Source organism: Pristiophorus japonicus, chromosome 5 (assembly GCF_044704955.1).
Source record: "Pristiophorus japonicus isolate sPriJap1 chromosome 5, sPriJap1.hap1, whole genome shotgun sequence".
Lineage (NCBI taxonomy): Eukaryota > Metazoa > Chordata > Chondrichthyes > Pristiophoridae > Pristiophorus > Pristiophorus japonicus.
The window spans coordinates 280,436,238-280,449,108 of NC_091981.1; the positions used below are offsets into that span (position 1 = coordinate 280,436,238).

The window sequence follows — 12,871 nt, forward strand, 5'->3', positions numbered from 1 at the left end:
AAGCAAATACATTACAAGAGGGTTGTCGGGCAATGACACTGGGAACAAAACAAAAATAAATGGCATTCTTTAAATCTTCTTAGTACGAAGGCTAAGCTTGTTCATATACAGCAAATGGTACCTTTGTTGAAATAGTGACCATCTGGATTGACTCAAAATCAGAAGCTGAGCCAATTGTTAATTGCTTTTAATTTATGGAAGGGAAGACATTTCTTATCATTTCAGCATCAGCACTTTACCGAGTATTTATAATTTACTGTCGTTACATAATGGCAGTAGGGCAAAGGGTGCAGAGAAAACTCTTCATACTACTACCGATATAGACGAGAATCTAGCTTGTCAGTGCTCCATTATATGGCTCTATACTACTCAGCTGTCTCCGCAATTTTCCTGCAGGAATCTTCCGCTCACGTTCCACCATTTCCTCTTCTATTTTGGAGCAATGACGGGCTCACTCTGCACCTTTCAATGCCTGACTGAGGTCACCTTTGTATTCTCTGCATCCCTGCACCTTTTCCCAGTGTTTTAACTTTGATTGCTGGGTTGATTTTGCTACCCACCCTTTACTCTTGGCCTTTATGTGAAGAGAAAAAGATTAGTGAAGACAAACGTAGGTCCCTTGCAGTCGGATTCAGGTGAATTTATAATGGGGAACAAAGAAATGGCAGACCAATTGAACAAATATTTCGGTTCTGTCTTCACGAAGGAAGACACAAATAACCTTCCGAATGTACTAGAGGACAGTGGGTCTAGTGAGAAGGAGGAACTGAAGGATATCCTTATTAGACGAGAAATTGTGTTAGGGAAATTGATGGGATTGAAGGCCGATAAATCCCCGGGGCCTGATAGTCTGCATCCCAGAGTACTTAAGGAAGTGGCCATAGAAATAGTGGATGCATTGGTGATCATTTTCCAACAGTCTATCAACTCTAGATCAGTTCCTATGGACTGGAGGGTAGCTAATGTAACACCATTTTTTTAAAAAGGAGGGAGGGAGAAAACGGGTAATTATAGACCGGTTAGCCTGACATCAGTAGTGGGGAAAATGTTGGAACTCAATCATTAAGGATGAAATAGCAGCGCATTTGGAAAGCAGTGACAGGATTGGACCAAGTCAGCATGGATTTATGAAAGGAAAATCATGCTTGACAAATCTTCTGGAATTTTTTGAGGATGTAACTAGCAGAGTGGACAAGGGAGAACCAGTGGATGTGGTGTATTTGGGTTTTCAAAAGGCTTTTGACAAGGTCCCGCACAAGAGATTGGTGTGCAAAATCAAAGTGCATGGTATTGGGGGTAATGTAATGAGAACTGGTTGGCAGACAGGAAGCAGAGGGTCGTGATAAACGGGTCCTTTTCAGAATGGCAGGCAGTGACTAGTGGAGTGCCGGAGGGCTCAGTGCTGGGACCCCAGCTCTTTATAATATACATTAACGATTTAGATGAAGGAATTGAGTGTAATATCTCCAAGTTTGCAGATGACACTAATCTGGGTGGCGGTGTGAGCTGTGAGGAGGATGCTAAGAGGCTGCAGGGTGACTTGGACAGGTTAGGTGAGTGGGCAAATGCATGGCAGATGCAGAATAATGTGGATAAATGTGAGGTTATCCATTTTGGGGGCAAAAACACGAAGGCAAAATATTATCTGAATGGCGGCAGATTAGGAAAAGGAGATGTGCAACGAGACCTGGGTGTCATGGTTCATCAGTCACTGAAAGTTGGCATGCAGATATAGCAGGCGGTGAAGCAGGCAAATGGTATGTTGGCCTTCATAGCTAGGGGATTTGAGTATAGGAGCAGGGAGGTCTTACTGCAGTTGTACAGGGCCTTAGTGAGGCCTCACCTGGAATATTCTGTTCAGTTTTCGTCTCCTAATCTGAGGAAGGACGTTCTTGCAATTGAGGGACTGCAGCGAAGGTTCACCAAACTAATTCCAGGGATGGCTGGACTGTCATCTGAGGAGAGACTGGATCAACTGGGCCTTTATTCACTGGAGTTTAGAAGGATGAGAGGGGATCTCATAGAAACATATAAAATTCTGACAGAAACGTATAAGGTTCTGATTGGACTGGACATGTTAGATGCGGGAAGAATGTTCCCAATGTTGGGGAAGTCCAGAACCAGGGGACACAGTCTTAGGATAAGGGGTAGGCCATGAGGACTGAGATGAGGAGAAACTTCTTCACTCAGAGTTGTTAACCTGTGGAATTCCCTGCTGCAGAGTGTTGTTGATGCCAGTTCATTGGATATATTCAAGAGGGAGTTAGATATGGCTCTTAAGGCTAAGGGGATCAAGGGTTATGGAGAGAAAGCAGGAAAGGGGTACTGAGGGAATGATCAGCCATGATCGTATTGAATGGTGGTGCAGGCTCAAAGGGCCGAATGGCCTACTCCTGCATCTATTTTCTATGTTTCTATGTTTATTGCAAAGGGGATGGAGTATAAAAGCAGGGAAGTCTTGCTACAGCTATATAGGGTATTGATGAGGCCACACCAGGAATATGCAAACAGTTTTGGTTTCCTTATTTACGAAAGGAGGCAGTTCAGAGAAGATTCCGGAGATGAGGGGGTTGACTTATGAGGAAAGGTTGAGTAGGTTGGGCCTCTACTCATTGGAATTCAGTAGAATGAGAGGTGATCTTATCGAAACGTATAAGATTATGAGGGGGCTTGACAAGGTGGATGCAGAGAGGATGTTTCCGCTGATGGGGGAGACTAGAACTGGAGGTCATAATCTTAGAATAAGGGGCCGCCTATTTAAAACTGAGATGAGGAGGAATTTCTTCTCTCAGAGGGTTGTAAATCTGTGGAATTCGCTGCCTCAGAGAGCTGTGGAAGCCGGGACATTGAATAAATTTAAGACAGAGATAGACAGTTTCTTAACCGATAAGGGAATAAGGGGTTATGGGGAGCGGGCGGGGAAGTGGAGCTGAGTCCCTGATCAGATCAGCCATGATCGTATTAAATGGTGGAGCAGGCTCGAGGGGGCTGTATGGCCTACTCCTGCTCCTATTTCTTATGTTCTTATGTACTTTCAATACATCCGACTTCTACTTTTTCCCTTTCGTCGTTCAGGTCAGTCCCGCAGAAGGGGCTCTTCCAACCAACCGTGCAACAGAAGTGCTTAACTCCCAGCCGAAAGCGTGGGGTATAATTACGGGGAAGTCATGCTGAAACCATGCAGTGCTTTGGTCAGACTGCACAATGTCTGGTTTCTGGTCACTGAAACACAAGAGGATTATATCCGAAGCTTGGGCGAAGTCCAAGGAAGAGCAATGAGACTGATTTGGATTGTCAGAGTATTGAGTTGTAGGGAAAGCCTGGAAAAAAACAAGCTTTTCAGGAAACGAGAAGTGGCTGCTTGAGCTACACATCATCATAGGCAGTCCCTCGAAATCGAGGAAGACTTGCTTCCACTCTAAAAGTTGAGTTCTCAGGTGGCCGTACAGTCCAATACAGGAATTACAGTCTCTGTCACAGGTGGGACAGACAGTGGTTGAAGGAAAGGGTGGGTGGGGAGTCTGGTTTGCCGCACGCTCCTTCCGCTGCCTGCGCTTGGTTTCTGCACGCTCTCGGCGACGAGACTCGAGGTGCTCAGCGCCCTCCCGGATGCTCTTCCTCCACTTAGGGCGGTCTTTGGCCAGGGACTCCCAGGTGTCGGTGGGGATGTTGCATTTTAAGGAGCTATACAATAGAGTAAAGGGTGTCGGAACAAGCTAAAATGCACCTATAGGAGCAGAAAACCACAAGTTCACAGGAACATGGGAACAGGAGGAGGTCACTCAGTCCCTTGAGCTTGCTCTGCCGTTCAATTAGAACATGGCTGATCTGTATGTTAACCCCATTTACCCGCCTTGGTTCTGTAACCCTTAATACCCTTGCCTAACAAAAAATTTCAATTGACCATCCCCAGCCTCAACGGCTTTTTGGGGGAAGATAATTCCAGATTTCCACTACCCTTTGTGTGAAGAAGGGATTCCAGACATCACCCCTGAACAGCCGAGCTCTAATTTTAAGGTGATGCCCCATAGGCTGACACTCCAGTGCAGTGCTGAGGGAGTGCTGCTCTGTCGGAGGTGCCGTCTTCTGGATGAGACATTAAACCGAGGCCCAGTCTGCCCTCTCAGGTGGACATAAAAGATCCCATGTCAGTATGTCGAAGAAGAGCAGGGGAGTTATCCCCGGTGTCCTGGCCAATATTTATCCCCCAATCAACATAACAAAGAAACAGATTATCTGGTCATTATCACATTGCTGTTTGTGGGAGCTTGCTGTGCGCAAATTGGCTGCCGCGTTTCCCACATTACAATAGTGACTGTACTCCAAAAGTACTTCATTGGCTGTAAAACGCTTTGAGACATCCGATGGTCGTGAAAGGCGCTATATAAATGCAAGTATTTCTTTTCTTTCTTGTTCGGAATGTCACCATCAGTTCAAACTGATAAAATGGCATATTTAGGACTGTTGGGGAACCCTTCTCCCAAAGACGGATCAAAGCATAGAATGGACTTGCGGGTAGGATATGAGGCAGATTAACCGGCAATCATTTGAAGCAGTGGGTGATGTGATGCAGGGGCGGAGGGCTCTCTGAATGAATGATCTAGGACAAGCCAAATGACCTTCCTCCTCTCTATCTACCGTGTGGCAAGCGGTCATTTATTACAGATGCTGATGGACCTGCTGTACTCCAACAGCATTTCCTATTTCTAGTTTGAATTTCCTGCATTAGTGGATTCCTTTATGACATCCTCCGTGCAGCCAATGATTGAACAGATACAAAAATATCTTTACAGAATCGCTTCAAAAACATTTAACCGGCAGAAACAATTACGGTTGCTAACTGACGGGAGACCAGGCGAACATTTTTATTGCTGCTGTAATCAGGTCTATGAGGGAGGAGGTAAGGTCAGTAAAAAGGACATTTCGTGCTCCAGGACTAGAGGTTACTTCTCCCGATGGGGCGATGGTGCAAGGCAGAGAAAGAAGAAAGACTTGCATTTCTATAGCACCTTTCATGACCACCCAAAGTGCTTTACAGCCAATGAAGTATTTTGGAGTGTAGTCAATGTTGTAATGTAGGAAACGAGCCAATGTGTGCACAGCAAACTCCCACACACAGCAATGTGATAATGATTCAGATAATTTATTTATCTGTTATCTTGATTGATGGATAAACATTGGCCAGGGCAGCAGGGATAACTCCTCTGCGCTTCTTCGAAACAGTGCGGTGGAATCTTTTACGTCCCTGAGACAGCAGATGGGACCTCGGTTTAACGTCTCATCCAAAAGATGGTGCCTCCGACAGCGCAGCACTCCCTCAGCTCTGCACTGGAGTGTCAGCCTACTCTAATTCCTGGAGTAGGACTTGAACCCACAACCTTCTGACTCAGAGGTGAGAGTGCTCCCAATGAGCCACGGCTGACACTTCTGACAGAGGCAGAAACCTTCAATACTGGACCTGAGACCCTCCAGAATCTGAGCATCTAACATCTCCCTGCACTTTGTGAGAGTTTGCAGCATCAAATATATCCCGTTCTATTAGGCATGATGTTGAGGTCTATGTCACAAGTGACAGTGACAGTTATAATACCTAAACATATCTGTTACTGTTCCAGATACCATTCTGGCCTCTCGTTCATCCCCAATTTTCTTCGCTCTACCATTGGCGGCCGTGCCTTCAGCTGCCTGGGCCCCAAGCTCTGGAATTCCTTCCTTTAACCTCTCCGCCTCTCTATCTCTCTCTCCACCTTTAAGACGCTCCTTAAAACCTAAATCTTTGACAGCGTTTTTGGTCTCCTGTCCTAATATCTCCTTCTGTGGCTCGGTGTCAGATTTTGGGACGTTTATACTACGTTAAAGGCACTTTAACAATGCAAGTTGTTGATATACAGGTGCAGCGTCGAAATCCGGAACCCTCGGGACCGAGGCCAGATTCGGGTATTTCCAGATTTCGGAACGTCAGAAAGGTGGGGAGGAGGACGAGGTGATCGGGCGGGCCCCTGTCACGGAGGAGCTGTTCGGGCGGGGCCCCATCATGGAGGAAGGTGTTCGGGCAGGCCAGCGAGGGGGCCCTGAGGTAAGGGCAGCGGTGGTGAGGTGAGGCCCGAGGTCGGCAGGGTCGGCAGGTCTGGATTCCGGAACATTTTACAGATTCCGGACGACCCTGCCACTGATCGGTCCGGAGTCCAATTATTCCGGAACTCCGTATTTTTGATGCTACACCTGTAGTAGCAAAGCAACCACCAGCCAATATTACTGCCATCCAGCTCTTTGAAGCATAAAAAAAATGACTTTTAAAACTTGGTTGAGAGTTTGTATCTTGAAGCCATGAAGGGGTGACCTGTCATTGGTAAGCTGGCAGTGATGCAAAGCCAACAGTCAATGAGGCCAAGGTGACGTGTAAGGTTATATAATATGACAACAACATGCATTTATATAGAGCCTTCAGCTTATCAAAACACCCCAAGTTATACACTGTGCTTTGAGTCTTCCAAGCTTTACACGAGTGCACAGTTATTTTTCAATGGAAGAATAAAACAATGGCCTGGCAATAAGTCACAGTCCGGCAAAACACGGGATCAGCCTGATCTTCTAGTCAGTCCACGCTGGAATTCAGCTGTGGACCATCGCCACCAGAAAGGAAGGGAGGAATGCAACCCGTCTCAAACGCCAGTTCTCTGATTTAGGGCTTGTACTGCAGTTTTGAAGAGTTGAATTGGTCATTCTGTCTAGCTCACAAGTCCATTTCTTCATTTTGGGCCAGTTCCTCTGACAGGAATGGAGGGATATTCCAGCAAGCTTTGAATACGATACATATAACAATACAAAGCTGTTTTCAAAATATTTTGATCATTCCTGAAAAGGTCAGTTTTGTGAAATTAATGAATAAGTGACAAGTTCACCTGCTGCTACTGAAGGCTATGTTTATACTACCCTGTATAACCATTGGCGGCTATATCTTCAGCTGCCTGGGCCCTAAGCATTGTAATTCCTTCCCTAAACCTCCCCGCCTCTCTACCGCTCTCTTCTCCGTTAAGACGCTCCTTAAAACCTACCACTTTGACCAAGCTTTTGGTCAGCTGTCCTAACAGCTCCTTATTTGGCTCGGCATCAAGCATTGCTAACACTCCTGTGAAGCACCTTGGGACGTTTTGCTACGTTAAGGGCACGATATAAATATAGTTTGTTGCTGACATCAGTGTGAAAAGGTGCCCACTTTATATCAACCATAACAATGCAGGGTGAATCCAAACGCTGGGGCCAAACTGACTCCGGAGCAAAGTGGGGCGAGGCTCATTGGAAGAGGGATCTTTCGCTGTGTCTGTTTACCACAGAATGGGGAGTAAATCCATTGCTGTGTCAAACCAGATGTGAAAATGTGCAGGGGAGGGGGAGAGGAAGGGGGGCGGAGAGCAGGGGGGTGGGGAGGCGGGGGAGGGTGGGGGGGAATGGAGGGCATTTAGAATTAAATAGAGCTAATGGGCATTTAGAATGACATCCCTATGTCTGCTAAGCAGCAAGGTTCACCTTTCACCCAGGCAGTGTCAACAGGGTGACAAACAACCTGCCATGTATAGGAACCCTAAGACACGAATGCCCAATAACACAAACTTATTGTAACAAGTGCCTGCTGCGCTATTAATTTCACACAGTAAAGAAAGAAAGAACTTGCATTAATATAGGATCATAGAATAGTACAGCATGTAAGGAGGCCATTCGGCCCATTGAGTCTGCGCTGGCTCCTTCAAAGAGCAATCCAGTTAGTCCCACTCCCCCCGCTCTTTCCCCATATCCCTGCAATGCTTTTACCTTAAGTATTTATCCAATTCTCTTTTGAAGGCTACTATTGAACCTGCATCCACCACCCAATCAGGCAGTGCATTCCAAATCCTAACCACTCGTTGCGTAAAAACGTTTTTCTTAATGTCACCTCTGGTTCTTTTGCCAATCAGCTTAGCTCTGTGCCCTCTGGTCAATGAACCTTCAGCCATTGGAAACTAGTTTCTCTTTATTTACTCTATATAAACTCTTCATGATTTTAAACACCTCGATCAAATCTCCTCTCAGCCTTCTCTGCTCCAATCCATCCTTCTCCAATCCATCCACCCAACTGTAGTGCCTCATCCCTGGTAAATCTCTTCTGTACCCTCTCCAAACTTTCACGTCCTTCTGAAAGTGTGGTGCCCAGAATTGCACACAATACTCCATCTGGGGACAAGGTGGATGCAGAGAGGATATTTCCACTCATAGGGGAAACCAAAACTAGGGGACATAGTCTCAGAATAAGGGGCCGCCCATTTAAAATTGAGATGAGGAGGAATTTCTTCTCTCAGAGGGTTGTAAATCTGTGGAATTCTCTGCCCCAGAGAGCTGTGGAGGCTGGGTCATTGAATATATTTAAGGTGGAGATAGATAGATTTTTGAGCGATAAGGGAGCCAAGGTATTATATCTGTAATGTACCTGTGAATGATTCCAGGCAATGTGTTGTACTCAAACTGTAGTGACCTTGGTCCTTTATTCCAAACTCCAGAGTGAGGCAGCCGCATGGTGGCTCCCCTTTTATACAGCCCCTGTCACCAGGGCAGGAAACCCCGGTCTCCACCAGTTGCACCCTCTAGTGGTGCCAGCATAGTATATACACAGTGTAAACCTTATTGACAGTACATCAGATAAACAAGTCTCCATCTTATGCAACTATACAGTGACTACACAGAGAGTACATCTATAGTCTGCATATATAACACAAGGGTTATGGGGAGCGGGCAGGGAAGTGGAGCTGAGTCCAGGATCAGATCAGCTTTGATCTTATTGAATGGTGGAGCAGGCTCGAGGGGCCAATGGCCTACTCCTGCTCCTATTTCTTGTGTTTTTATGGGGCTAAACTAGTGTTTTGTATACGTTTAGCATAACTTCCTGGTTCTTAAAATCTATGCCACTATTTATAAAGCCCAGCATCCCATATGCTTTGTTAACTGTCCGGCCATCTTCAACGGTTTCTCTGTTCTTGCACTCCCTTTAAAGCGCCTTTCACAACCTCAAGATGGCCCAAAGTGCTTCACAGCCAATGAAGTTACTTATGGAGTGTAGTCACTGTTGTAACATAAGAAACATGGCAGCCAATTTGTGCACAGCAAGCTCCCACAAACAACAACGTGACAATGAACAGATGATCTGTTTCAGTAATGTTGATGAGGGCCGGGGCGGGGGGGGGGGGGGGGGTGGGAGGATAAATATTGGCCAGGACACCGGGGGGAACTCCACCTGCTCTTCTTTTAAGCAGTGCAGTGGGATCTTTTACATCCACCCAAGAGGTTAGACAGGGTTAACGACTCATCCGAAATCACTATCAAATGATAATGTACTAGTGGGCACCGGCTTCAAACGGAATGCGATCTCCTAGAAGGGAACCTTTGCACTGGGAACTAGCAACGCATCGTCCTGTTGGGTATTGTTCGTGTTTTCCCCCACTCCCATCCTTTCTCTCCCTGATTTATTTGACCATTTCAGTACCTTGGACAGATAAAGTGTGTGCGCATCTGTCTGTCTCTCCCCCCCCACGCCCCACCTCTACTGGCAAAATGGTTAAGAGTGAAGAATAAAGCTATTTATCCAACACGCGTTTAAAACTCACATAGTAGCTGGCCATGAATGCTGGGCCCTTTAAATCAGTATCAGTTCTGTCCGCCATGGAGCGCACACAGCCTGCTTGCCTTCAGAGCCACTCCCTATCATATTCCGGGATCATTTTATCAGCCGCTCTCCAAGCAACAGGTTGGCAAGAAGAAACTGATTTATTGGACAGATTTAATTTTTTTTTTGGCACCTTTATCTCACACTGTGCCTGCGGCGTGCCCTTGATCTGAAATATCGCATAAGGTGGCAACAGGTCTTTGAGGGTGGCGGGGGGGGGTTTGGTGAGTGATTGCTCTCGATCCCCATTGAAGGGTGAGGTTCGGTGTTTGCGTCTCACACTTTAATATGTTGAGGGGAATTGCTGATTTGAGTTTCCAGGCACGTTTTACAGGCTTGACGTGTTCCGATTCGCAAGAAAATCAAGAGCAGTGCATCGCCCGTCCCCACCATTCCCATCGCAGCGACGTCATTTGTGTCTGGTGTCAGGTGAGTGGCAAAAGATGTGTTCAGCCCCTGGCTAAATCTGCTGATGCTTAATTTCAATATATATAAAACTAAGGAAAAAAAAACAACTGATTTAATTCTCTTTGAAAAGAAATAGCTGTCCGACAGTGGAACAAATATTTCTATCTTTGCTCAACAAATCCGTCGTCACTTTGTTTTATTTTTAAACGGGATGTGCTCCAATTAGAACAGCACTTTTATTTATTTGTTCCATCGTTGTCTGTCGGACAGCTATTTCTTTTCAAAGAGAATTAAATCAGTTGTTTTTTTTCCTTAGTTGTATATATTGAAATTAAGCATCAGCAGATTTGGCCAGGGGTTGAACACATCTCTTGCCACCCACCTGACACCAGACACATAAACTACCTCGAACACACCCAACCTTACACTTCTCCCCAGTGGCACTCACACATGTCCTTTTATTTATTTTTATCCCCCCCCTACTCGCTCCTTCCGCACAACTGTCCCTTTAATGCCTCATGGCTCGGCTGCACTGCTACATTCATAGGTTTAAAGTAATTGGGGGGAGGTTTAGAGGGGATTTGAGGGGAAATTGTTTCATGCAGAGGGTTGTAGGGGTCTGGAACTCACTGCCTGAAATGGTGGTAGAGGCAGAAACCCTCAGCACATGTAAAAAGTACTTGGATGGGCACTTGAAGTGCCGTAACCTACAGGAGTACGGACCAAGAGCTGGAAAGTGGGATTAGGCTGGATAGCTCTTTGTTGGCACAGACACGATGGGCCGAATGGCCTCTTTCTGCAATTTCCATGATTCTAATCCGGCAACTGGCGGCTTCAGGTGTGCAGCGATGCTGACCTGACTCCTGACTAGAGCATGTGCTCGGCGCAGGAGCCCCTCCTGGTAGGTAAGTCTCCAAGCACCAGGGATAGTCACCAGCTGCGGTATAACTCAGGTCCCAAAACACGAAGCCGTATTTTAAAAGTGGTCAGGCATGTTCCACTTGGATTTCCGCGACAGTTGATGAACTCAATTGTGAGGGAAAGCAGGTGCGTACACAGGGAGGGTGCCACTTGGGGTTCGGCTGCGATACAGCATTTTAAATAACAACACCGAGAGGAACTACCTGCGTAACACACGATGATACATCCTGTGAATTTACCCAACTCCGAACTAATGTTACTGGGAATCCGCGTCGACACAAATGAAAATTAAATCAATGATGAAGCTACTTTATATACCGTGTATCGTATACCTTAGATGTGTGCGACAATTTAATCAGTCTACTGGCATTTGCACAGATTAAGTCTTTGTCTTAAATCTCTGTGCCATGCGTAAGTTCCAGGGTCTCTCGTTCCTCCTCATTCCTGAGGGTCCAAGAGTTTCCACTGGTTTAACTTTGATTAAAATCTTCCTGTGCTGGGATTGCAATTTAATATTTTTTTAATTACCCATTATCTTTTAGCTCTGGGGAACTGTGATCGCAGCAGTGTAAAACACGGGCACTTTCGATAGAATAAGTAAGGAGAGGTTGTTTCCACTGGCTGGAGGGTCGGTAACCAGAAGACACAGATTTAAGGTAATTGGCAAAAGAAGCAGAGGCGAGATGAGGAGAATTTTTTTTTTAAAGCAGCATGTTGTTATGATCTAGAACACACCTGTATCCAAGGGCGGTGGAAGCAGAGTCAACAGTAACTTGCAAAAAGGGGAATTGGATTAATAGGAAAGGAAACATTTTTTGCAGGGGGAATGGGGGACAGAGCAGGGGGGAGCGGGAGTAATTGGACAGCTCTTTCAAAGAGCCAGCACAGGCACGATGGGCAGAACGGCTTCCTTCTGTGCTATAACATTCAATGGGTTTCGGCACAGTCTAAAGCAGAAGATGGTAAAGTGGTACCACACCAAAGGGGCTGGCGAACTGTTCGATTACATCACAGCTCCTACTGCGCTTGCTATTTTGGTAAATCAATAGCCCAAACCCAGCCCTGATATATATATATATATATACATTTTAAAAAGCATCAAACACAGGCAGGTTATTGTCACGACTGCTCAAAGACCTACCCCTTGCCTCACTGTGTTTGTTCCATTTCTGTGACATTAAACACTTTTGGGTTTCAACAACAACAACAACAAAAGTACACTGTGTAAGAGAGATTTAGGAACTCTTACTGAATCTGAAAACCCTTCAGGTTTGTACTGGGGTGATGAGGGGGGGGGGGGAGGGGGTCTCAGCATTTAAAGCAACAACAGCAAGGGAAGAGACAGTAAACAGGTCACTTACACGTCAAGTTTCCCTGATTCAAAGTACTGGATTCCAAACAAACAGTAGGTGTGCAGCAAAACTCCTCACATGTGTTAGTAAATCCACTCTTATCATCATGTCTGTCTTAGGGTCTCCCGTTGAGCAATTCAACTCGTTCCATCTTCGAATGTATTTCTCTTTAAATGTAACTTTTGTCTCTCACACACACACACACTCAAAAACACCTCACAGTTCTCTTCCAGCTTGATGTTGAAATATTTCAATCGTTCCTTCCCTCTTCTTATTATTTGTTGTTGTTGGGGAAATAAAAGCGAAGCCTCCGAGCAGCAGGCTGCTGTGTGTTGGAAGATGCTATGGGATGTGAGCGGCGCGTTTGATGGACTGTAACACATGCAAGGCTTGGCTCGGCTCACAGAGGCGTTGCCTTCAATGGGTCCTCCCTCCCTCTCCACTGCCAGCTATTGCCATCCTCTGCCTGCCAGCTGACAGGCCAAGAGCCATGGCAAAG

General features: G+C 46.0%; 1 protein-coding gene across 4 annotated transcripts in view; it reads right to left on the reverse strand.

The window, feature by feature from the left end:
- scn5lab (sodium channel, voltage gated, type V-like, alpha b) overlaps positions 1–12,669 on the reverse strand; it is a 473,466-nt gene extending 460,797 nt beyond the window's left edge. For all 4 annotated transcript variants that reach the window (XM_070881666.1, XM_070881669.1, XM_070881665.1 and 1 more), the window contains exon 1: positions 12,382–12,669. The gene's annotated coding sequence lies outside the window, so the exon portion shown is untranslated. The remainder of the gene's footprint in view (positions 1–12,381) is intronic.
- Positions 12,670–12,871: the final 202 nt, after the last annotated feature.